We start from the raw sequence: 27,571 nt of genomic DNA on the forward strand, positions 1-27,571 counted from the left end.
ATGTTTTATTTATTTCTAGGAGAGAGAGAGAGAGAGAGAGAGAGAGACAGCGTGAGCAGGGGAGGGTCAGAGAGAGAGGGAGACACAGAATCCGGAACAGGCTCCAGGCTCTGAGCTGGCAGTCAGCACAGAGCCCGATGTGGGGCTCGAACCCACGAGCGGCGAGATCATGACCTGAGCGAAAGTCGGACGCTCAACCGACTAAGCCACCCAGGTGCCCCTATTCTTTCTTTTTTTAAACGTTTATTTATTTTGGAGAGAGACAGAATGCGAGTGAGGGAGGGGCAGAGAGAGGGAGACACAGAATCTGAAACAGGCTCCAGGCTGTCAGCACAGAGGCCACTTGCATTCTTTGGCTTTTGGCCCCACTGCTTCCAAAGTCACATTTCCTGTTTTGATTCTGACCCTCCTGGGTCCCTCTTATAAGGAAGGAAGACATTGGAACCAGCTGGATATTCCAGGATAAACTTTCCACCTCAAGATCCTTCATTCAATTGCATTTGCCAAGTCCCTTTTCTTCCATGTGAGGTCGTATATTGACAGGTTCTGTGAATTACCATGTGGGCATCTTTGGAGAGGCAATTATCCGCTTCACCACACTTCTTGCAACTATCCCACCTTAGGGGCCTTAACCTCTGTTTCCAGGGAATCCAAACCAGGACACTGGAGAAATTTAAGTAATTTGCCCAATGTCTCGTGGCTAGTAAGTGACAGAGGTTGGATTTGAGCCCAGATCTGACTGCCAAACTCATGCTCCCAGTTACTTCTCTTAGCTGGCTTGTTTCTCATTATACCCGAGGAAGATGGTTGACTCAGGATGTAATCAAGCTAGAAGGTGTCTACTTTCAGGTTCCTCATTTGGAAGAAGAGAGGATCCCCAGAGGGTGGGTGGAGGCTGCAATTCAGCCCTCTTATGCCCAGAAGGGTTGGGTGTTGTGAATCTCAGTCTGCAGCAACCTACTGAACCCTGAGCACACTTGGGTACCACACATAGAATCGTGGAGCAGATGGGAATCATTTTATTACTGTCATATCATTCTTTTATTGATTTCAAATTCAGCTGTAGGATATAGTGACAAGGACCTGGCTTACAAAAACATGAATGCTCACACACTTTATCAGTACTCACATGTGCTTAGGATGGTACACATGAGGATATGGACCATGATGCTAGCTGGAAGGGACAGCTTTCTTCATTGTGGCTCTCCTAGGGGCACTGGGATGGCTCAATTGGTAGAGCATCGGACTCTTGATCTGAGGGCCATGAGTTTGAGCCCCACACTGGGCATAGAGATGACTTTGAAAAAACTGTGGCTCTACTAGAATATAGCCTTCCTACAATATGGGTTTCAGACCATAAGCTGCCTGTACTGTTGAAGAACAAAATGAAATGGGTTGGCGCTCTCTCTCTCTCTCTCTTTAACCTTTAGGGCTGATTCTGACATAACTTTAAATTTGATTTCACCAGGACAAACACTTGTGTGGGAGCCCAAGACTAATTTAGCTCAAGTCTTTCTAATCCTAAGACCTGTGCCTTCCGAGAAAGCCTTTGCCTGTGGGTTTCATGTGGCTTTTTTTTTTTTTCTGTATTTAAAATAGGCAGTCTCTGGAGAAGAACACTCTGAAAAATGAAGGGTTACATTAACATTCACAATATGTGCAAAAGAAAGATCATATTCAAGAATGAGATCCTGCCATTTGTGACAACATGGATGGTATTACGCTAAGTGAAACAGGTCATACAGAGAAAGACAAACACTGTAGGATTTCACTTCTATGCAGAATCTAAAAAACAAAACAGGGCACAGGGGTGGCTCCATTGATTGAGCATCAGGCTTCGGCTCAGGTCATGATCTCATGGTTTGTGAGTTCGAGCCCCGCGTCGGGCTTACTGCTGTCAGTGTGGAGGCTGCTTCAGATCCTCTGTCTCCTGTCTCTCTGCCCCTTCCCCACTGCTGCTCTCTCAAAAATAAATAAATCTTTAAAAAGATTTTTTCAAAAAAACCCAAGCGAATAAACAAACAAACACAAAGCAGAAACAGACCCATAAACACAGAGAATAAATGGGTGATTGCAAGAAGGGAGGGGGTGGGGGGATGGGCAAAGTAGGTAAGGTGTGGGAGGTATGGGCTCCAGCTATGGAATGAATAAATCACTAGGATGAAAGGTACAGCATAGGGAATACAGTCAATGATATTTAAAATAGTGTTGTTTGGTGTCAGATGGTTAAAAAAAGGGTCATATTCAGAATATTGCAAGGCTGCAAATTCACAGAAGATGGACGTGGCATGCCCCACTCAGTGTCACATGCTACTTGGTTCTATTCCTGGTTTTGTTACTGACTCATGGTGTTAAACCTTAGGGGATCTACTTAACCTCTCTATCAGTTACCTGATCAGTGAAAAGAAGATGGTATTACAGTTGTTGGCCGCATCCTTGCTGGAAAGACCTGCAGTTAGTTCATGCTGGTACATTCTTGGTGGGTTAATCCGTGTCTCCAGCTACCCTGTCTCAGGAAGCCTAAAAAATATGAAAGTTTAAGAAATTGACACATTATTGACTCTTTCAGATCTGGCATCCTGTTACCTCTGAGTTCTGGTTTTCTCTTCTGTTGTTGATTTATAACCAATGAATCTGCCATAACAACTTTATATTATATATCATGTCTTACAGCATATATATATAGTCTATATAATAATAAATTCTAGTTACATACCATGTGTGGATGCACAGCATTTATTGCAAAATTATAATACAGATTTTATACAGGGTATGGTTGAATCAATTTATTGTTAACGATTTGGCAATACCAGTACTATTTGGTGACAAGAGAATTAAGTCAATGCCACATTACCCAAGCAAACTCTTCTTGACTTCTTTTTTTTTTTTTAAAGTTTTTATTTTAAAGTAATCTCTATACCCCATGTGGGGCTCGAACTCACAAGCCTGATATCAAGCGTTGCATGCTTCATCGACTGAGCCAACCAAGTGCTCTGGCTTCTTTTAATCCTAAACTGATTTGTACAATGTAATAAGCTTAACAAATTATTCTCAGAAAAGATGAACAAATCTAACTTTATCCTAAATTCAGTAAAAAAAATCTTGAATCATCATGCTAACAATTTTGACTTCACCTTGACCAAAGAGTTTGGGACTAAATGTTTTACCCACCAGAAAGATTTCGAAGGGTTTCTGTGGGGAAAGAGAACCACACAGAAAATGTTGCCGAATAAATCACTTCCTCACCTCTTCTCAAGCTGCAATTTCACAGAGATCCCTCAACCTGAGTGTTAGAACTTGGCCTAGGGAAACAGGGCTGGCAGGGGATATTAGAAGACTGTGGGCAGTGGGCACCTGGGTGGCTAAGTGGGTTAAGCGTCTAACTTCCGCTCAGGTCATGATCTCACACTTCATGAGTTCGAGCCCCTGTGCTGACAGTTCAGAGCCTGGAGCTTGCTTCACATTGTGTGTTTCCCTTTCTCTCTCTGCTTGAACTCTCTCTCTCAAAAATAAATAAATACAGATTAAAAACAAACAAACCAAAAAAAGAAGACCATGGGCAAGTGGGTTGCACCATGTGCACACAGTGCTTAGAGCACAGTCGTGAAAGGCAAAGGGAGGAAAAGGTTGTGAGGCCAACTGTCCTAAAGCTGTCAAGGGAAGCTCCAGAAAGTTTGGGAATTAGAGAATTCTACTCCCTTACATGGTAAGCACACGAGTAGCCGACAACTTCCAACTGCAGTTACCCATCACCAGATGATATTTGCCTGAGTCAACTCAGTACATTGAAAAAGGAAGTGTGCACCTTATCAGAGCACATGCAAATTTTGGGGGTGCAGGCAATCTGTTGTACATGGGCTGAGACATAACCGCCTTTCTCGAAAACAGAGGGGTCTTTTGGCTCTTCTGGCTTTCCCACCATATGTTGTGGGTGTCCTTTTGATGATCCACTCTCCTGATGGGAGCAGATAAATCAGAATGTAAGCAAACCAGTTATTCGATTCTGTATTAGCAAAAGAACCCAAGTCATTCAAGGTTAGCCTAAAATAGAACACCCCTGTAATGTGATCAGCATGGAAAAAAGCATGGCTCAGAGAGGGGAGGACGGAATACATAAGATACCCCTGGCTGGCAACACTGCCCAGACTTCCAGGAACAAGCAGGCAGCAGGCTCAGAAATGCCACCGATATCTGGCAAGCCAACTCTCCCCCGAAGCCCCAGAGGTTCTGGGCTTCTCTATGGCCTTTTGTGTCACTAAAAACAGACTTTCATAATAGCACAAGTCTCTGAAGAGAAATTGAATATAATCCCTTAATTAATATGGGGACATGAATCTAGAGAATGTGAAGTCAGTGAAGGATTGGCATCAAGGGGAAATAACAGGGCTCAAGGTCAGTCTGGGATTTGTCTGTTAGGCTGCTTCAGTTGTATTTTATTCTTTTGTTGATCATTGGTGATTGTGAATGGTCTATCATGTATTCTGATATTCTGGTTTTGCTTGTTTGTTTGCTTCTTAATGTCTTATTTGTCTTTTATCCCCTATATTCCTAATAATGGATGTTAAAGATGACAAGTCTATATATAACAAGTCTGTGTCAAAGACAGGGCCCTCATTTTTGAAAGAATGTTTAATCAACCCAAACTGGATTTGCTCACTGATTTTTATGTATGTATCCCTACAGCTATAAAAATGCTTTTACTTTACAAAAACAAACTAGGGCTCCCGGCTGGCTCAGCTGGTAGAGAACAGAACATGAGTTTGAGCTCTTTGCTGGGTGTAGAGATTAAAAAAATAAGATAAAATACAAATAAGAAAATTTAAAAAATCTTTAAAAAAATAAATAAAACCAAACTTGAATAGCCTAACTTTGTTATTGCAAATCTGAAATCCTTGAACACTTCAATCTCCATCATCCCATTAAAACTATTTTTTCCTTTATATTTTAATTCTATATTTTTAAGACATTCCATGACATTGTTATTTTTGTTTTGTATGTTGAATGTTTATTTTTACTTACATTGCTCTTCTTTCCTCAGCAGCCTCTGAGTTTTGACATTTGTTTTTCTCACCCTTTGACACTGTCAAAATCACAGCTCAGTCCTATAGCTGTTACTTTCAAATCAATGAATGACCTAGAGGCAAAAATAGTTCTGAGCACCATGCTTACCTTTCTAGATTATTGCCTTACTTGAGATTTTGGCTCAGTAATTCTTTACTGTTGTTAACTCATCGATGATTTAAATATATATTTATATATCAACCTATTTTAAATTGTATGCAATACAAGAGTTAGCTTGAATTATCTGGCCACACCTATCAGAAGCAAAGTCACATAATTTTTTAGCATAGAACTTTTGTGAGGGACTCTCACTGTACAGCTCTATCCATATATAGATAGAGCTATAACTCCTGGTCTATATGTCCCATTTCTCCCAAATTTTCCTACTTCTAAATTCCCTGCAAACTGCCTTATGAGCTCTCAAGCATTCCACATGGCCCATTTCTGATTTGTTTGTAGGAATAGTGGAGATGACAAATAATGTTTTTCTTTTTAAAAAATTTTTTTTAATGTTTATTTATTTTTGAGAGACAGAGAGACAGAGCATGAGCAGGGGGAAGGGCAGAGAGAGAGGGAGACACAGAACGTGAAGCAGGCTCCAGTCTCTGAGCTGTCAGCACACAGCCCGATGCGGGGCTTAAACTCCCAAACTAAATCATGACCTGAGCCGAAGTTGGCCGCTTAACCAACTCAGCCACCCAGGCACCCCCAAACAGATAATGTTTTTCAACCACTTGAATGTTATGTCTTCTAGAAGAATGTCTGTCTTCTAGAAGAATATAGTGTCTTTGATGAAGCCTGGCAAAATAAGTGTGGACCCAGTGCAGGGACAAAAATATAGGTACATGATAACAGCACACATGGCTTATCTCAGTCTCTGATCTCATCTCTTCTGGCAGCCGGTTGGAGTAACTTAGGTTAGCTCACAAACACAGCTACCAGGTAGTAGGTACTATGGCTCTTCAACCCCACCCTCACTGTGTTTCCTGGGCTTTAATCTGCACCAAGGCCTTTGATGCTTTGAAACTACTGCTGACTTTGTTGCTGTTGCCATTGTTACCATAGCTGCCTTTAAGATCAAGTGATACCTGGACCAGACTATGCTTAGGGAGATTTCCTTCCTGCCCCAACCTGGCGAAGACACAACAATCGTTGAGGTTGTGGCCGGATCCATGCCCCTGCTGAAGAAACGATGTATGAGTTAAGGTTGCCAATGAAGCACTTGGAAACTTTCCTTCCCCCACCATTGTCTCACACTCTATTACACTGATTCAAAAGAAGTTCACAAATGAAAATCACAATGAGACACTGTGTTCAAACTACCAGCCTGGCAAGATCAAGACGTCTGATAAAATGTGTCAGAAAGGTGCTACGGAAACAGACATTGCAGGTGGAATATAAATTGATATGATCTTTTAGGAGAATAATTTGGTCATATCAATCACAATTTACAATGCCCATGCCATTTGATTGTACATATTTATCCCTAGTTTATTCTTTAACACTTGAAAAATGGCATGTGTGCAAGGATAGCCAATGCAGCAGTGTTTCTAAGTCAAAGATTGGAAACAATGGCATAGCAGATACTGTGTGGCCTTTCCATATTCCCTTGGCTAACCTGAGTTCACTGGCAGCCAGGATGGAAAGTTCTGTGTACTCTAACAAAACGTCCCACCTCAAGCCACCTTCAATGCCCTCAAGAGCAACCCTTAATCATTGAGAATGAAAGATAGTGCATGTCTCAGTCTGCACTGGGCTGTCATAACAAAATACCACAGAGTACGTGGCTTAAAAAACAGACACTTAGGGACAGGAAAGTCTATTTAAAAATAAACCGAAAAATTTTTCAAAAAAACAAAAAAAAGTTTTCTCATAGTTTCAAACACTGGAAGTTCAAGGTCAAGGTTCTGGCCAGCTTAGTTTCTGGTAAGGGCTCTCTTTCTGACTTGCTGATGGCTGCCTTCATCCTATGCCCTCACATGGCCTTTCCTCAGCAAGTGCACATAAAGGGAGAGAGAGAGAAAGACAGAGACAGAGCAGGTAAGCAGGCTCTGGTATCTCTTCTTAGAAGGATACTAAGCCTATCAGACCAGGGCAACACCTCTATGTCTTCATTTAACCTTAATTATTTCCATACAGTCTCAAATCCAAATATAGCCACTCACAGGACTAGGGCTTCAATATGTGAATTGGGGGGGATATGGACGTTTAGTCCATAGCAATGCATAAAACTCCCAGCTCCCTCAGAGTGCTGTTTTTAAGGCATGTTCTACCCAGTTCCTTAGGAGATTCCCAGTAGAAGCAAACCCAGTGTGCCTTAAGTTATGATTTGCTTATTAATTTACTGTTTCATGGCTTTTCTGTCTCTGCTTTCTTTTTTTTTTTAATTTCTATTGTTTTATTTATTTCTGAGAGAGAGAGAGAGACAGCATGAGCAGGGGAGGGTCAGAGAGAGAGGGAGACACAGACTTCAGGCTCTGAGATAGCAGTCGGCACAGAGCTCAACATGGGGCTCGAACCCACAAACTGTGAGATCATGACCTGAGCCAAAGTCAGACGCTTAACCGACTGAACCACCCAGGCACCACTCTCTCTCCGTTTTCACTGAGCTTCCTGGAGTTAACACCCTGCACCCAAGACCTTATTTTGTAACCAGGCAGAGAACCTGTTCCACACTGAGGTTCAGCTGCTTGCTGCCCAAAATCACCGCTTGACAGACAAGTGACAGTGAGAAAGGGAAAGTTGTTTTATTCATGAACCTGGGAAGGAAGACCACCTTTCCTGTCCAGTGGGAGCTGGACGGTTTTACAGGGGAAGGCGCAGGGAAAGGCGGGCGGAGGGGTTAAGTGCAGGAGAAGCAGGTGCCTGGGTGTTAGCTGTATGTCGACATGACCCTGAACAGACTTGCTGGCTTCCGTGACAGCTGTTTTCAAATGTAGTCAGGCCTTATCTTCTGGGAAAGTTTGATCGTTCACTCCTCAAGGCCAGTGGTCTGCAAATGTCAAAATAAGGGAATTACAGACCAAGGGACTTAGGTCTGCAAGTAATGGGTGCACAAACTTGAAGCAAGCTCACCTGTAAGACTGGTTGCAGTGCTGTTACAGTCTCAGGGTCTGCTTTCGGGAAAATGCAGATTGAGAGAATGAATGTTTCAGATAACCAGTGATTTGAACCTAAGGCTACGCCCATAGGTATTCAGAGCTGCAGGTCGTCCTGACTTCCCAGTTCTGAGACAGCTGGTTGCTCTTTCAGTTTCTGGCTGTGCCAGTTCATACAGCAGACTGGAGTGGAGACATTCTGGAAATAAGTCTATCCTGGAGAGGAAGTAAGGCAGGGATTAGGACAGACTGAGCTGCAAGAACCAGAAAGAGGTTCTGGAAGAGGAAACACTATATCCACCCAGCACAGCAGAGACAACAGGCAGTTGCATTTTCCCTGGAACCGGAAGTGTTCCCATAAAGAAGTTGAACCCTATTACTAAGAAGCCTCTAAAACCAGGTGGAGTTTGAAATGTCAGAATATGCTCTCCCTGGCAGATTGCTGTTGGAAAGCTAGTGTTAGAGAGTTGCAGCCAAGGGAGTTCTGATTTTTATCATCATTGACTAATTGCCTGTTATAAAATTTTTAATAACATTTTTTAAATGTTTATTTTTGAGACACATACATGCGCGCGTACACACACACACACACACACACACACACACAGAGTGCTAGCGGAGGAGGGGCAGAGAGAGAGGGCGACACAGAATCCAAAGCAGGTTCCAGTCTCTGAGCTGTCAGCACAGAGCCCTAAGCAGAGCTCGAACTCACAAACCATGAGATCATGATCTGAGCTGAAGTCGGATGCTTAACTGACTGAGCCACCCAGGCGCCCAGTTCTGAAATTTTATATAAATGAAATAACTCGGTGTGTCGCCATTTTCTGTCTGGTTTCTTTTGCTCAGTATGATGCTTGTAAGATTCATCTGTGTTGTTACATGGATACCAACCGTATATTAAGTGCCTACTGAAAGCAGAGTAGACGGCAAAGACTAACCTCGAAAATTTTGTTCCTTTCACTTCTCATAACAAGGAAAAGAAATATAGGTAATCGGACATGCCATATAAGGAAATATTATGATTTTCCACATGTTTTAACATTATCAGAAATTCAGATTTCTATGGGAAATCCGTGCAATCACAGCTCCTCAAATTCTTCACCACTTGATCTGATCTCTCACTCAGGGGGAGAGAGAATTCCTATACCATTCACTCCACAAAGACTTTTAAAACATTTGTTTCTAGAGGCATCTGGGTGGCTCTGTCAGTTAAGCATCCAACTCTTGATCTGGGGCTCAGGTGATGATCTCATGGTTCGTGAGATTGAGCCCCACCTGGGGCAGATGATCTGCTCACGAATGGGCAGAGGATCTGCTCACAGTGCAGAGCCTGCTTGGGATTCTCTCTCTTTCACTCTGCCCTCCCCACCTCCCCCCCCNTCCTTCTCTCTCTCTTAAAGTAAATAAAAAACATTTAATATGTTAGAAAAAATTTTGTTTCTTTATATGTTGCCTTTAAGTTTCAATTTCTCAGATTCTTCTCACCCCTTATAAGCATGAATGACTGTCCATATTTATACTATCACCTTTTAAATGGTGTGTGTATATGTGTGTGGCCCCCTGGGATGAGAGGCAGTTTAGTATTACTTGGTTAAATCTGCTATCGGCTCCTACTCTGTCAATCAACCTTGCCATTTAGTCATAAAATGAAGTCATGCCTTCAGTCATAAAGAAATTTCATGAAAATTAAAAACCTCTGTACAGCAAAAGAAACTATAAACAAAATGAAAAGATGGGCCACCTGGGTGGCTCAGTTGGTTGAGCATCTGACTTTTAACCTCAGCTCAGGTCTTGATTTCAGGGTCGTGAGTTCAAACCCCACACTGGGCTCCACACTGAGCTCCTCACTGGATGTGAAGCCTATTTAAATGTACACAGACACACATACACAATGCAAAGGCACACACACACAACCTACTGAATGGGAGAAAATATTTGCAAATCATATATCTGATTAAGGTGTTATTATCCAAAATATATGAAGAACTCAGTAACAAAAAAACAATGTGATTAACGAATGGGCAGAGGATCTGAATAGACATTTTTCTGAAGAAAACATACAAATTGCCAGTAGGTATATGAAAAGGAAGCCAGAGGAAACATGAAAATCTAGATCTTTAATACTATATTTAAGTCGAGGAAAAGCCTAAGCATGATTTCAGTATTATAAAAGTGATAATTTTTTTTAAATGTTTTTTAAATATTTTTTAAAATGTTTATTTATTTTTGAGAGAGAGAGAGACAGAGTGCGATCAGGGGAGGGTCAGAGAGAGAGAGACACACAGAATTGGAAGCAGGCTCCAGGCTTTGAGCTGTCCAAGTCTCAAACTGTGAGATTGTGACCTGAGCCGAAGTCAGACACTCAACCGACTAAGCCACCCAGGCGCCCCCAGGAGACATCCTAATTTAAACACACATTCATACATTGTGTATATTTATATTTACACACACACACACACACACACAATCATGGTGTATATTTTAAGGTGGCCTTTAGAATTCAATGATCAGACTCGATTCCTATCTGCCACTTTCTCTTTGGGCAAGTTCCTCACCTTCTTTGCCTCTGTTTTCTTATCTGTAAAATGGGAGAACAGCCACTTGTCTTTCAGATTGTTGGATTAAAAGAAACAATTACTTTTAAGGTTCTTTGGGCAGATGGCACTTTCCAAAGCTCGCTGAACAGTCCCCAGTGGGACCTCAGCACTGTCTCATCAAGAGGTGCAGTCCAGTTACCTTCCCTGTGAATGGGGTGCTGCTGGTGGTTTATGGAAGCTTCAACCAATGGCACACAACAGAAGTGATGCTGTTTGACTTCTTTTTCCCCCCAAGTTTATTTATTTATTTTGAGAGAGAAAGCACATGCAAACAAGGGTGGGGCAGAGAGAAGAGAAGAGAGAATCCCAGCAAGCTCCATGCCATCAGCACAGAGCCTGACATGGGGCTTGAACCTTGTGATCATGACCTGAGCTAAAACCAAGAGTTGGACGTTTATCCAACTGAGCCACCCAGGCTCCTTTGCTGTTTGACTTCTGAGGCTGGTTCATAAAAGGCTATGCAGTTTCTGCCTTGTCCATTGGAAAAACCACTCTTGGAGGCTTGGGCTGCCATGTAAGAATTCTGACAATGCCAAGGCCACCATGGGTAGCACATAGTAAGGCCACATGTGAGCCCTTTGGTTGGCAATCCCAGTCTTTGAGTAAGCCTGGCCCAGAGGTCACAGGTGAGTGAATGGAATACCAGATCATTCCACACCCAGCTGTCCAGTCACACTCCCTGCTGAGACTCCAGACATCAGAGACAACAGACAAATTACTCCCATTCTACCTGAAATCCTGACCCATGGTACCTGCAAACAGAATGCAATTATTGTTTTAAACTGCTAAAATTGGAGATGCTTTTTTTGATGCAGCAATAGTAATTGCTGAAGCAAAATAAGACACATAGCTATAGAAGTTCTTTTCTTGTTTCCTTTCTCAGATAAACTTAAATAGCATAGTAAGATACCAGAGAAAGCATCTGATTGTGTTGGGAATCTATAAGGACAACAGATTGGAAAGTAACTGTAGCAAGTGTCACATCATATATATGCCACAGAGAGAGGAAGAGGCTCACGAGCTAGATAGACAGTCATTCCTGGCAAAGCTGCAACACATTTCATGCCAGCAGGCAGATGGCCAGAATTCAGAGCTGGACAGCTGACCCAGGAAAGCATGGGTCATTCAGGGTCAATATGTCACAATTCATCAGGGAGCTGATCCCTGGCGCTTGCCAGCCTTAGTACCATGATGCACTTGGGTAAAGGGAAAAACTTCGTTTTGGTTGATCCTGGGATATAAAGTGTTGAGATGCAATGATGGGTGGTGAGGAAAGGGAGGAGGATGGACTGTGGGATTCACAGCTGAAAAGCACCATGGATGATTCATTATCCAAAAGAGCATGGTGTACTCAGCTTGCTTGGGGTGGCTGTTGGTGTCCAAGATGATCAAAACCGAGGGGCGAGACCAGGGACATGTCTTTGTAGTTGGTAAGTCTTCCTTGAAGACATGCATATGGCTATCTTGCAACAACCAGTGAATTCCTCAGTAGGAAACTGATGTCACATGCAAATAGGGTAATTGAGAGTTTCATAGACTATTTAAAAAGATGTGGACAGGTTAAGGGAAACCAAAATGGATGGTGCAGTGCAGTGAGACTAGCAAGAGTGAGAAGCCACTCACACCCACAGGCCTGAAGGATCAACAGGCAGACGCAGTTACAGTTAAAGAGTGGCAGCCTCCTGGGAGAAGCTCTGGTTTCCAGCAGAAGAATGCAATCACAGCAGCCAGCACAGAAGAATCTAGGACAGGAAGTTCTCCAGCCTGACTCTCCCTCTGCCATCACCTTGCTTGGCTAAATCCAAAGGGAAATCAGAAGGAAGAGGCCCATTGAAGCAGCTTACAAGGACTTCTAGCAGCTTTTTAGGGCATAGGACATAAAGGAAAAAGGCAGAGATTGGACTCAGAGGGGCAAATGTAAGATACTCAGTATATCATGTGGTCAACATATCCAATTCTGGATAACACTCCTAGGCTGGAACAGCAGGACAGTGAGGACCCCTGGAGGAGGTGGCTGCTAAGGGCTATGCAGGAGCTTCCAGTCCTGACTATGACCCACTCCCTCCTCTCCCCTCGCTGCTCTCCCCACTCCTCCGGCCTAATCCCATGGAACCATGTTATTAGATGGAAAACAGGGGTAATCAACTGGGATCATGCAGAAAAGATGGGGACATCTATGACCCAGTAGACTCCCAGTAGATTGGCTATGACAACATAATCAGTTTCACCTCCTAGCCATTCATTCAGGGTCTCTTAAACTTGCATTGTAGGATATTTACCAGCGTCCCTGGCCTCTATGCTCAAAATGCCAGTAGCAGAAATCTGTCCAGTTGTCATAACCAAAAGTGTCTTCAGACCTTTCCAATCGTCCCCTAGGGGCAAAACCACCTTTGGGGTAGGAATCACTGCATTCATCTGTCCAAGAAATATTTCAGGAGCATTTATCATGTTGCAGACTTCATGCTTCTCCTCTTAGAGCATGGAGACAGTGTGCTGGTGGGATGTGGTCCTTGCTTCCTCAAACTTCGTAGTCTAGTGAGGGAGCAACATTAAACGTGCAGTTACACATATAACTCACTTTTGGGGGAAAGTTATATTTAATAGAAAATCTGAATGACCTTTTTAGGCAAGTACCAATTTTAGAATAAAATCCATATACACGGAAATACCAGGCTGTAGGGAGAATTATTTTTATTGACCTTTAACTTTTTTTAAAGTTTAGTTTTTCTTATACCTTGAATCTCCAAATGTCACACACCTTGAAGCTGAAATTTAAATAACATCTGTTAAAATACCAAAGTTATTGTGGTAGGCTAAAATGACTGCAGTTTTTTTAAAAATCTTTTTTTTTTTAAGATTTTATTTTTAAGCAGTCTCTACACCCAACTTGGGGCTTAAACTTAGAAACTTGAGATCAAGAGTCACATGTTCCACTGACTACGTCTACCAGGCGCCCCTCTTTCCCACTCTTATCATCAAGAAATAAGAGTCAATTTCCTTTCCTGGAAACTGGAATGACTTTGTGCCTGGCCTGGTACAGATAGGCCAATAGAATGCAGTGGCAGTGATGCAATGTGGCTTCCAAGCCTAAGTCACAAGGAAATTTAATCTCTGAGAACATGCTCAAGAAGCCCTGGGCCACCATGTAAGTAGTCCAACTATCCTGCTGGAAAGAGAGAAACTGTGGCCAAGCTGTGGACAGTGTGGAGATAAAGGCCAGGTAGAAATGCCTGAGATGTCACTTGTGTAAATTAGGAGTCATTTTGGATGTTCCAACTAATGGAAACTTTAATCTTCAGATGACTCTGCCCCAATCACCAACTGACTAGCCAACTTCACTAGTCCCCAAATGAAGCCAGCAGAAGAACCACCCAGTTGATCCCAGTCAACCAACAAATCCATGAGAGATGACAAAATCGTTCTTTTCAGCTCCTAACTTGGACGTGGTTTGTTAATACAACAGTAGGTAGTCAAGACAATCCTTAAAGTGCTGCCCAACCTATGCATGGAAGTAATCATCAAGGGATGCTTGGCTGGCTCTGTTGGTAAAGCATGCAACTCTTGATCTAAGGGTTGTGAATTCAAGACCCACATTGGTCATAAAGCCTATTAAAAAAAAAAGACATAATCATCGATCTATTTATTGCATAAATAATAGTTGTATGTGCAAAAGAATAGAATATATCAATTAGGATTCTTTTGGAAGTTAGTAATAGAAACCCAACTTTAGCTGCTTAGGGAGAAGGTGGAAAGCTTTGGCTCATGAAACTCAGGGAAGAGTTAACTCATCCAACTGTGGGAGTATCAGGAATGTTTAAGTATTTAAATGTCACCCAGGAATTTTCTCTCCATCCCTCATTTCCACTTCTTTATGTAAGCTTTATTCCTACCCACTGAAGACTAGCATTGTCTATCTAGTAGGAAACACAGCTATGAACAAATCCCCAGTTTCACATCTTACAAATTCTACTATTGGAGAGAGAGTACTTTTTTCATATGTGCTGTTTAAAAAATCCCAGGGAAGAAATCCGATTGGCCATATTTGGATCAGTCACCATTTTTGAGCCCATCAACTGTGGCTGAGTGAAGAAAGGGGAGGAAGAAGGGAGAACCGTCTAAGAAAAAAGCAGGTTCCCACATAACCACATGGGTATGTAAGGATGGGTGTCAGTTACCTTGCGTTATATCATAAACTACCTCCAATTAGCAATCATTTTAGTTGCTCACAATTCTGCTGGTCAAATTGGCATTTTGTTTGCCTGGGCCTGTTAAACTAGGGCTGGGTGGTCTAGGACGGCCTCACTCAGTTGTCTGGTGGTTGGTGAGTCTGCTTGATTTGGGGCTGGAGGAGTTGGGAGAGGCAGTTCGCTCTCATGTCTGGCACTTAGTCTGAGATCAGCTGAGGTGAGAGGATGAACTAGCCAAATGTCATTCATCATCTAGCAGGCTAATCAAGGCTAATAATGGCTTAAGAGGCCCCAGTACCAAGTTAAACCCCAATGCAATGTCTTTTTCAAGCCTCTGTTTGCATTCCATTTGCTAATGTCTTTTTTTATTTTAAATAAATGTTTATTTATTTTGAGGGAGAGAGAGTGTGGGGAAGGGGGAGAGGGAGAGAGGATAGAGGATTCGAAGCAGGCCCCATGTTGATAGCAGTGAGTCCGATGTTGGGCTCAAACTCATGAACTGTGAAATCATGACCTGATAGAGATCATGACCTGAGCTAAAGCTTAACTGACTGAACCACCAAGGAACCCCTCATTTGCTAGTGTCTTAATGGACAAAGCAAGTTATATAGCCAAGACCAGATTCAAGTCACCCAAAAACTTGAGGAAAACTTAACTCCATCTTTCCCTGTTTGTTTTTTTTAAGATTTTATTTTTAAGTAATCTCTACACCCAAAGTGGGACTTGAACTTATGACTCTGAGATCAAGAGTCACATGCTCTACTGACTGAACCAGCCAGAGGTACCCCCTCCAACCCTACATCTCTTGATGAACGAAATGGCAATATATTGCGACTTTTTCTTCCCCAAATCTATGACACTGTGCATGCGTGTGTGTGTGTGTTTGTGTGTGTGTGTGTGTGTGAAGGTGGAGATTTTGAAAGAAAGTGTTGTAAACAAGGCAATTCATGTTGACAATATAAATGAACTGAATTTACCTTATGATTACCTTGAACCTCCCACTTGACCTTAGCAATAAATGCATAACCACAAAGACGGTGATATGTGAACTTATAAATAGAGATATGATGGAATGATATAAGTGATCAAAGAAGCCCTTAGTTTGCCTCAGATGTTTGTGAGAAGTTAGCCATTTCCTGCCCTGTGCATATTTCTGGTATGACCATTGTCCCAGGTTTTGTTTCAGAAGCCTTGGCAGCCTCTGAAAACAGACTGTGTCACTGGGAAATGTTGTGCAAATCAGATCCTGCTGTCTGCTAGTCATAAACATGTCCTTTCCAAGAACGGACTCTCCAAAACAATATGTTCTAATGTTCTTTGGGTCAAAATTAACTATAAAAGTTTAGAAGTCTTGCTTCTGACTGCCAATTAGTGGATAGGTGAGTCTAGAACCAAGACTAACGCATCAGCCGTTTGGCCTTTTAGAATTTTTGTTGTGGAATTTTGGTTTCTTCTTTTTAAATAAAGAGGAGTACAAACTTTCACTAGTATCATTGTGTAGTGGCTAAGAACATGGACTCTGGAGCCAGAATTCAGAGTTCAAATCCTGACTTTCCCACTCACTACGACCTCGGGCAATTTACTTAGCCAATATATGCCTCAGTTTCCTTTTCTTTAATATGAGGTGTAATCCTAATAATTGTTACAAGGACTAAATGGGTGAATAATTCTGAAGCAGGGAATGAATTCCCTGCTTGGAACAGAACCAATATGACACAATCTGAAACATTCTTAGAGATGTCAGTGTGTTATGAAGATGATTATTCATGTCCCGAGTCATAAAAAGGCCTCACCTTTTTTTTTTTGTGGAATAACAGCAGCAGCAGCTCAGGGAGTGGAGGGCAGTCAAAGAGTACTCAGACAATTTACAAATTGCATTTGTGGTGTAAGGCTCAGGTAAAGAGGCGGTCAGTGTGAATACTGAGGTTTAGAGAATGTCAGAGGACTTCAATCATCCATGCTTTCTTAGCCTCCTCATTCCATAAGCTGTGTTTTTAAGTGAAGTCAAATGTTAACAAACTGTTATGAAAATCACAGTCTATATCCTCAATCCATACATGCAAGCCAGCCTTGGCATTCTTGAGCTATCCATCAAAAAGCAGCAACTTTCAAAAGAACAGCTGATGTGAAAAAGAATAAGAGCCTGATGTAATTATTCAAGAGGCATTAAATAAGCCAATTCTCTACTTCCCATTTTTAAAAAGAGTTTCAAAGAACACAAGAGAAGTTTAAATGACTGTACAGAGTAGTAAGCAAATTCCTTGATGTCAACATTGGAATACATTGGCTTTTATTTTTAGGTTGATTAAAACATATGTCTGCCCCACCTCAAATGCCCATTTCCACCATCATTTCATCTTATCATCCCTCCTGTCCACAGAGCCAACGCAAATATTTGCTGAATGAAATGATAAATAGCTTCCTCCATATAGCTGATCTCACAAAACACTTAGGAAACAATTACTCTCTGAACTCTGAGTGTATAGATATTTTTGAAAGGTGGGCAGATATTTGAGGGGGATTTAACCTAGTAACATAGATCCAAAGAAGGCTCCATCTGAATGGATTTAGGATTACTAATATTCTAAGAATGCGGAACCACAAAGAACTGAAAAATAGGATTTTTTTTTTTCCTGATTGGGGATCATTTGCAATCTCACTTTCAACCTTTGTCATCTGGTTCTTGCCTTCTCCCCTCAACCCTATGCCACCTCTGCCCCTTAAGGAAATGGGTTTCCTTTCCGCGTTGTTGCCTTACTGACTACATTTTACAAAAATTAATTTTAAGAAAAAGATTCAGTCTATCCTCTTCAATGAGATGTGTTTCCGGCTTCTATGAGGTTTCATGAAATCTCTAGAGCACTGAGCTCTGACCACATGAATAATTTGGAAAAGATGAATTGTGTTGGAAGAAGGAAAGGCTAGTTCTGGATTAGATTAATGGGATTGAGACATTTGTTATTCTTAAGAAACAAGCTGGAGGAAATAAAATGGTAAGATTCAGGAATTTTGTTAAGGTTATAGTGTTTACTGGCAAGAATGCCTGTGTCCTTTGACATTTATATTTATCCAAATATTCCAGTTACTCTTACTGCGACATAGGCTGCGTCAAGCTTAACGTAAAACAGCTATAATTTTACTATGGTTCTGGATCCCATGGGTCAGGAATTAAGAGAGGGCACAGTGAAGACATCTTGTTTCTGCTCCTTGACATCTGAGGCCTCATTTGGGAAACCTCAAACAGCAGGAAGTGACTTGAGAGCTTGAGGCTGACATTGTCTGAAGGTCTGTTGACTTATAAGTCTGGCGGTCTTTACTGGCTGTTGGCTGGGAGCTTAGCTGAGTTGTTGGCGGGAGCACCAGCACATGGCTTCTCCATGTCACTGCTTGAGCTTCCTCATCGCAAGGTGGCTGGGTTCTAGGAGCGAGCATCCCAAGATGACATGGGTGAAGCTGTCCTATCTTTTATGATCCAGACTTGGAAGTCACACAGAGTGTCAATTCCACCATAGTCTCAAGTCCACCCAGATTAAAACGGAGGGAATATGGCTACATTTTCCCATGTCAGTTTTACTGACTGCCGGTTAAGAAGAGAGAGAATGGAGATATTGTGGCCATATTTGGAGAATACAAGGCGCCACACTGGGCCTAAAATATATTTTAACTTTTCTCGTATGGTAGTGTGGAGAATGAAGTTCTCTTTGGCCCTTGAATCTAATTTGAACAAAAGTAATCGTGTCCTTTTCTCTGTAAACTGGTGAGGATGGAAAATAACACAAACCAAGATAGTGAAAGTGGGAATAATTGATAATCACGAGTCCTCCTTGAAACCCAAGAATATACTAAAACTAAACAAAGATGGTTAGGGTGAGTGAAAGAAGATGGTTGATCAAATTAACAGCAGCCTTGGGGAGAAGCTGGGGGAAAAAAACCTTGGTAAAGCCAAGTATCAATGAAGCAAGAAGTCTCTCTGGGGAATCAATCCCAAACTAACAAATGAATCTTTGGGTTTAATGTGGTGCTTATGCCTAACATCCTTTTTTCCCTCCCAGAACCAACTTTGGTGTTTAGAAGGCTCAATGCAACCACTCTTTGCAGGTAGCCCAAAGAGGTCTCTTTGTCCCCATTTCCCCTTCATCTTTTTCGTCTCCTACTTTCTCTGGCACCCAACATTATTCCAAGTTCAATCTCAACTCCAAAAAGGCATGTACTTCTGGTAAATTTCTGGGAGAGAGCACTCTTTCACTCCACTGCATTTCTGTATTTTAAATTTCTGTTCGGGGGCGGGGGGGGGGTGCCTAGGTGGCTCATTCGGTTAAGGGACCCTTGAATTTGGCTCAGGTCATGATCTCCCAGTTCTCCTGAGATCAAGTCCGCATCAGCTCTGTGCTGACAGCAAGGAGCATACTTGGGATTTTCTTCTCTTTCTGTCCCTCCCCTCCCCTCTCTCTCTCAAAATAAATAAACTTAAAAAAAATTTTTTTAAGTTTTTTTCTGGTAGACTTGAGATTTTTTCTCTCTCTGTCCCTCCCCTCCCCTCTCTCTCTCAAAATAAATAAACTTAAAAAAATTTTTTAAGTATTTTTCTGGTAGACTTGAGATTCTCCCTTAAATACTAGATTTCTACCATCACCTGAAAATGTGTAGTGATAAAAGTTTTCCTTCTTAATTAGTTTGGGACATTTATAAAAATGCAGTATGAAGGGAATGACCCTAATAGCAATGTGGTAGGCAGAATTATGGCCCCTCAAAGATATCTATGTCCTTATCCCTGAGACCTCTGAGTATGTTACCTTACATGGCAAAAGGGTCTTTGCAGAGGTGATTAAGTGAAAGATCTAGAGATGGTGAGATTATCCTGGATTATCTGGTTGGGACCAATGTAATCACAAGTGTCCTTATAAGAGTGAGGTAGGAGTGTCAGAATCCAAGAAGGAGATATGATGATGGATGAAGAGGTGGGAGAAAGAGAGAGAAAATTGAAGATGCTAAGCTTCTGGAAGATGCGGGAAGGGACCACAAACCAAGGAATGCAGGCAGCCTTTTGAAGTTAAAGGAGGCAAGAAAACAGATTCTTCCCTAGAGGCTCCAGAAGAAATCCATTCCTGTTGATCCATTTTGGACTTCTGAAAATCAAACTATAACATAATAAACGTGTTTTGTTTTAAACCGCTAAGCAGTAGGTAAGTAATACAGTCAGACAACTTATTTTTCTTGTATTGTTTGTTTCAGAAACAACAGGAAGCTTTTGGTGAAAGCTGCTTGGGGAAGAAATGTTTCTACAAATCTTCATGGACTGAGTTTGAATCAGTATGAAAGGTGTTCGAATGAAGTCTTGGAGAGTAACTTCCAGAAGCTACACAGGAAGATATGGAGAATAATAAAATCTGATATTACTGTTCTTTTTTTAATTTACTTTTTTGATATGAAGAAATATTTTTTAAATAGTTTATTATCAAGTTGGTTTCCACATAACACCCAGTGCTCATCCCAACAAGTGCCCTCCTTCATGCCCATCACCCCNCATGTCATTTGCAACTATCTTTTCCCATTCTGTTGGTTGCCTATTAGTTTAATGGATTGTTTCCTTTACTGTTCTTTTTTTAATGTTTATTTATTTTGAGAAAGAGCATAAGTGGGGGAGGGGCAGAGAGTGGGAGGGAGAGACTCCCAAACAGGCTCCATACTCAGTGTGGAGCCCAAAGTGGGGTTCAATCTCATGAACCTCAAGATCATGACCTAAGCCCATAGTGACCTGAGCCAACATCAGAGTCAGATGCTTAACTGACTGAGCCATCCAGGCATCCCTGATATCACTGTTCTAAAAACAATTTTCCTCTTGCTTAGGACACAACTACTCACATGGAGTATAACATAAATATATTTGACAATATGTATTTAATATATAATATTTAAACATATTGTATTTAACTGATTAAGTTAAAACAAACCTGGATCATATTTATGTAAATGGAAATATGCTTAAAATTTGTCTAGAAAATTATTGACACTTCTGACCCCAGGTTGCATGAAACAGTGATAAATGCCAAGGGTCAATAGACTATTCAAGTCTCATGAGTAATGTTATGAAATTAGACATGGCTAAATGCTACAAATATCTATGATTAAAGAATGGAATAGTTTATTTTTTTCATATCTGTGTTAGGGTATATAAAGAACATGATTCTTTTTTTAATTTTTTTAATGTTTACTTTTGAGAGAGAGAGAGAAAGAGAGAGAGACAGAGTGGGGGAGAGGCAGAAAGAAGGAGACACAGAATCCGAAGCAGGCTCCAGGCTCTGAGCTGTCAGCACAGAGCCCACATGGGGCTCAAACTCACAGACCTGTGAGATCATGACCTCAGCCAAAGTTGGATGCGTAACCGACAGCCACCCAGGCAACCCTCTTTTTTTTTTAAATTTTTAATGTTTATTTATTTTTGAGAGAGAGAGATATAATGTGAGTGGGGGAGGGTCAGAGAGAGAGGAAGACACAGAATCTAAAGCAGGCTCCAGACTCTGAGCTATCAGCACAGAGCCAAGGTGAGGCTAGAACTCACAAACCTCGAGATCATGACCTGAGCTGAAGTTGGATGTTTAACCGACTGAGCCACCCAGGCACCCTAAATAACACAATTCTCTTGAGAGAATTGTCTGAATCATGTCTTCATCTGCCCCTTCAAATTTAGTTGGTGCCCTTCTTCTTCTTTTTTTTTTAATATTTTTATTTATTTCTAGGAGACAGAGAGAGAGACAGCGTGAGCAGGGGAGGGTCAGAGAGAGAGGGAGACACAGACTCCGAAACAGGCTCCAGGCTCTGAGCGGGCAGTCAGCACAGAGCCCGACGCGGGGCTCGAACCCACGAACCACGAGATCATGACCTAAGTGAAAGTCGGACGCTTAACTGACTAAGCCACCCAGGTGCCCCTAGTTGGTGCCCTTCTTAACCCTGCTCTGTGCCCTGGAAGGCTGGGCTAACATGGGCAAATTCAATAGGCTCCCTGGCTTTCCTGTCCTTTGGCTTGAGACTTTGGCAGAAGTCCTCAGCAGATCAAAAGGGAGTACGAAGGGTGAGGTGGGAGAATATGTTCTCCCAACATCCTCCTAAATAAACTAGTACTCAAATCCTTGATTCAGAGTCTGCTTCAGGGGATCCGATCTAAGACAGCATGATTATCTGGGAACTACCCCCATCTTCAGGGTAGGGTCAGAGAGAGAGGAAGACACAGAATCTAAAGCAATCTTCCTACAATCTTGCTTGTACTTCTCATAGCTGGCTGGACCCAAGCTACACCTATCAGCTTCTCTTTCCCTGGAATCTTGTATTGGAACAAAGAGGATCTAGGTCAGTGTCTGCAGGAGGCTGGTGCTCTCACATGTGAACTCAGGAGCTTTGCAAGTGTAGGGAAGGGTTAGGGAAGCAGAGAATGCCATTCTGCAGGATGGGGCAGAGGGGTGATACAAGGAGGCAGGGGAGAGAGAGAGAGAATGGCCCAGAGAATCAGAGAAGAGACTTAGCTTCTTGACCCAGTCCCTTCCTAAAATCCTCCTACACCTGGCTCCTGCTTTGTGAATTATGTCAATATAGGTACAATACAGGTATAAATTCTTCATTGTGTCTCAAGTAGCTCAAGTAACTTCTATAATATACCATCAAAGAATCAATTAACCCAGAAAATTCATCATAAAACTACACTCACTCTCAGTGAGTCAGAAAGTTCTGCTCCACTACACCCCCTGTGAGAATTTCCTTCTCAAAGGCTTGAAAGCACAACGATTATTAATCTCCCCACAGGTGAATGAACAAAGGCTTCAACCACCCTCCGGCATTTACAAAATCTGCCCTAAAGACCTGGTTGGCACATACAGCCAGGTGTTTGTGGTCCAAGACAACCCAGAATGGAACAATTTATTCCCTAATTACTCTACTGGAGCAGCACAAGCTCACCAGGCAGCCCCGATTTAGAGACAGGTGGCAGGAGGAGGAAGTTGGAGAAAGTCAAATATGCTCCAACAGGACAGACTGTGACAGCAGTTCAGCAAGCTCCCCAGCTCCTGCTACTGCCTGCCAGTGTTCTGAATCTGCAGCTTCCTTGCCTTTACTGCTGGGCCACCCAAATGGGCGGGTGTCATAGGCTGCTCCCCGTATGATGCTGTTATTGGGGGAGCTACAGTACCCTGGTCAAAAGTATCCCCTTTCTGCCAGCCTGCCACAATTCATAAATTCTCATTATTGAGTTGTTCTTCTGGTTAAGCGATTATTTCCAGAATGTCACTGGTAAGGTACAGACATCCTATAAAGGTACAGAAGAAAGACTGGAAACGTTGTTACCTTGCTGTTCAGGATAGGGTGGCAGCAGAAAGAATTTTTTTAAATGCTTTTTGATGATCAGAGGGAGATACCAGAAAGAGATTGGAGAAGGAAGCATTAAAGGACCTTAATTAAGGGAATTAGAATCATTGTGGAACAAATAACTGTTGAGTTGCTGTCCTAGGCATTGGGAAGACAAAAAAACCCCTAAAAAACAGACTTCTGCTTTTATGAAACATAGAGATTAAAGAAGAAGATGGATAGAGATCAAAGAGTCAGTCCAAGATGGTGATTCTCAACTACGGGCGATCTGAGAATTTCTGGAGACGTTTTGGTCACAACTGGAGGAGTTGTTCCTGGCATCTGTCTATTGAGCAGACACCAGGGATGCTGCTAAACATGCTATGATGCACAGAACAACTCCTCCACAGTAAAGAATTATCTGGCTCAAGATGTCAATAAACATGGTTGATAAGCCCTGTGTAAGACAGTGATTCTCAAAGTATGGTCCCCGACAGGCAGCATCAACATCATCTGGGAAGTTGTTAGAGATGCAAACTCTTAAGCCCTATCCTAAACCCGCTGAATCAGAAATTCTGGGGGGTAGAAGCCCAGTATTCTGTGTTTTAACAAGCCCTCCAGGGGACTCTGATGCACGTTAATGTTTGAGAACCACTAAATTAAAGAATGAAGGAATCTATCATTACAAGTGAAGGCAAATGTTCCGAAGGAAAAGAATTCTGTACCAATGCTGCTCAAAAAGTGGTTTACCCACTATTGGTAACATCATTATTGGAGAGCTTGTTAGGAATACAAATTCCTGGGTCCCACCTTTGACTTGCTCAATCATGGAGAGATGTGTAGGGGCTAGACTGAGAAAACCATTGTGGGCCATTCTAAGTAACTAAGACTTTACATGACGAGAAATTGGAAATCTCTTGACTCTGGATATATCAAGTTCTGGCAATAAGCAGGATTAGGTTGGAGAAAAGATTAGAGGGAAATCAGATGGAAGGTTGTTGAGGTAGCTCCATGGGGGTATGAACTGAGGCAGAGGTAGCAGAGATAGAATGAGGGAAGTATATGTGGGAGAACCCCAGGAGGAAGAGGGTATAGGATGTAATGACTGATTGGATTAGGGATGAGGTGTGCCAGGAATTCTTTTGACTGGAAGTAACAAAAATACCCCAATTTAGAGTGGCTTTAAAAAAGAAGAATTAATTTTTCCTCCTAGCAAGAAATCTAGACAGAAGCAAATGCTGCCTTTGTTTTGTGATTCAATGATATCAAGGCTGCTGTCTCTCTACTTCTCTCGGCCTTTTCCTAATAGTTGTCACCTCATGGTCACAAGACAGCTGCTGCAGTTCCAGGTGTCTTGCTTGCATTCAGGGACAGAAGGAGGAAATAAGAAAGACAGGGTCTGATCCTCTCAATAAAAAAACAAAGGGGCGCCCAGGTGACTCAGTTGGTTAAGTGTCCAGCTTCATTCAGCTCAGGTCATGATCTTGTGGTTCAAGAGTTTGAGCCTTGCGTTGGGCTCTGTGCTGACAGCTCAGAGCCCGGAATAAAAGTGTTTGTAAAATCATTCACAGACTTCTACTTATTGACCGCAACTATACCACATGACCACCTATAGCTACAAAGTAGTGTGAAAAAGTGTTTATCATTGGCACCTCCATGGCAGANAAAATGTTTGTAAAATCATTCACAGACTTCTACTTATTGACCGCAACTATACCACATGACCACCTATAGCTACAAAGTAGTGTGAAAAAGTGTTTATCATTGGCACCTCCATGGCAGAAAAAGAGATTTGGAGGTTGGTATTAACTCCTCCAATCTACAGCATCTGTAGGGAGGAAGGAGTAAACTAGGCTGACTCTGGCTTCAGCTAATATGGGAACTCTAGCACTATTCTGTAGGATAGGAACATGATGAGAAGAAACAAGTTTGGAATGGGAAGAATATTATGGTAGATTGTCTACTGTAATAATTCCATCCACTGTTGTATGTATAACCCTTTGCTGTGAGACTGCTACTTTTTTTTTAACGTTTTTATTTATTTTTGAGAGAGAGAGAGAGACAGAGCATGAGTGGGGGAGAAGCAGGGAGAGGGAGACACAGAATCTGAAGCAGGCTCCAGGCTCTGAGCTGTCAGCATAGAGCCCAATGTGGGGCTTGTACTCACAAGTTGTGAGATCATGACTTGAGCCAAAGTCAGACACTTAACTGACTGAACCACCCAGGCACTCTGAGACTGCTACTTCTACCATCAAGAAGTAGAATTTATTTCTCTACCCTTTGAATTGGGGTTTGGCTGTGTGACTTGCTTTGGTGAATGGGGCACTATCTAGGATAACACATGCAGAGCCCTGGAAAGTACTTGTACATGTATACCTTCTCTCTTTCAGCCAGTGTGGGAACACTGAGACCATGATGCGCATGAGCCTGATGAGCTCTACAGGGGAGAACGGAAGTGCCCTAGCCAGGAGTCAGTGCCAACCACCAGAATCTTGAGTCCATTTTAGGCCACTGAGGCCAAGATGAACCACCAGAGGACTATAGCTGCATGAGTGAACTCCGGTGAGATCAGCAGAATTGCCCAGCTGAATCCAGCCCAAAATGCTATTCAAAGAAATATAAGCAAATCAATATACTGGTGAAAACATCCCAGGAACTACCTGAACTTTAAAACATTTTTTTTAATTTTAATTTTTTAAAATTTTATTTTAGAGAGAGAGCAAGCAGAGGAAAGAGGCAGAGGGAGAGAGAGAATCCCTAGAAGACTTTGCACTGTCAGCATGGAGCTGGACTTGGGGCTCAACCCCACAAACCTTGGATCATGACCTGAGCTGAAATCAAGAGTCAGACACCGAACCAACCGAGCCACCCAGGTGCCCTGTACTTGAACTTTTTGACCTGAGGCTGGAGATCAGGATGTGTGAGTTATCAGCACAGAGGGAGTACATATTTGAAGTTGTGAAAAAGGGATGAGATCACCTTGGGGCACCTCAGGAGCACCAGTGAGAGGTGGAAAAGAAATGGACAGAGAGCTCATAAGAGATCATAAAAGGAATTTCCAGAAGGAAAGTATCAACAGTGCCGTGTGCCAAGGAAATGTTAGGAAAGATGAAATCTGAAAAGAGAATGTTGGATTTGGCAATTAGTAGGTCATCAGAGATCTTGACCAGAGCAGTTTTGGGAGACAGGAGGTCTGACCCAGAGGTCAGGTTGGAATAGGCTTACAATGGTTGAAGAGTAAGCAGCAGGTGGGAAGGAGACTGTTTTTCCTAGGAGTCTGGGCTGTGGATAAGCAAATAGAGAGACAGAGACAGAGAGAGAGAGAGAGAGAAAGAGAGGGCAGTAGCTTGATGAAAACACTCAGGGAAGGGAGGCCTGAACCTTTGTTCTGTCTTTCAAGATAGGGGAGGCTTGAAAGTGTTTAAAAAGTGTTGGGATAGAGAGGACATTAAGAAAAGCCATAATATCCACTGGGATTTGTTTCTTGAGAGGCAGGATTTATTTTAATCAGGGGAAAGGGCACCATCAAGTACAGAATGAAAGAAAACAAACACAAAACTAGAGGGTAGGCATTGTGTTTGCCTCTCACTCAGTAGGGGTGAACGAGAGAGACAAGATTGTAGATATGGGGGTGGGAAACTGAGGTACCCATGCTTGACAGCATCCACTTCCTCTGGCTTGTCAGAGATCAAAGAGGCAGGAAGACAATGGCTTTCAAAGAGTAGCAGAGCTTTGGAACAGCCTCCATGGGCGTGAAGGAGGGAGCTGACCAGGCACCCGTGTGGGATTCACTGGGATGCTGAGATCCTGCAGAGGTGTGATGATCGCTCATCCGGCCACTACCTGTGCCAGATGGTAGCATTTGGCAGTCTGTGTACAAACTAGCAGTGTGAATACTGGCTTACTAAATGGATTTCCTCCTAACTCCATTCCCTGCAACACAAACTTTTCTTAATTCTTCTGATTATTAAGTTTTACTGGGCACGTGACTTTCTCGATCAAAGACTGCATTCACAAGCTCCCCTTGCAGCTAGATGTGGCCCTGTGACTAAATACTGACCAATGCGATATGAATGCCAGTAAGATGGCATGGCCATCTTCTCTCTTCCTGTTTCTCCCTGGCTGGAATGCAGATACAATGGCTTTAACCCAAGCAGCTATTTTTGGTTATGAGGGAAAAGCCACATATTTAAATGGCAAAGCAGCAAGATAGAAGGGATCTTGGTTCCAATTGATCATGGAGCCAATATATCAGCACTGGACCAGCTACTGCCAAAAGTCATTTACATGAAGAAAA

General features: G+C 42.3%; 1 long non-coding RNA gene across 1 annotated transcript in view; it reads left to right on the forward strand.

The window, feature by feature from the left end:
* The window catches only part of LOC144219194 (uncharacterized), a 54,445-nt gene extending 34,132 nt beyond the window's left edge, over positions 1-20,313 (forward strand). Inside the window, exon 3 of the long non-coding RNA XR_013331332.1 lies at positions 20,176-20,313. This is a non-coding gene — a long non-coding RNA (uncharacterized LOC144219194). The remainder of the gene's footprint in view (positions 1-20,175) is intronic.
* Positions 20,314-27,571: the final 7,258 nt, after the last annotated feature.

The sequence above is a fragment of the Crocuta crocuta genome, unplaced genomic scaffold, assembly GCF_008692635.1.
Source record: "Crocuta crocuta isolate KB4526 unplaced genomic scaffold, BGI_CrCroc_1.0 scaffold407, whole genome shotgun sequence".
Classification (NCBI taxonomy): domain Eukaryota; kingdom Metazoa; phylum Chordata; class Mammalia; order Carnivora; family Hyaenidae; genus Crocuta; species Crocuta crocuta.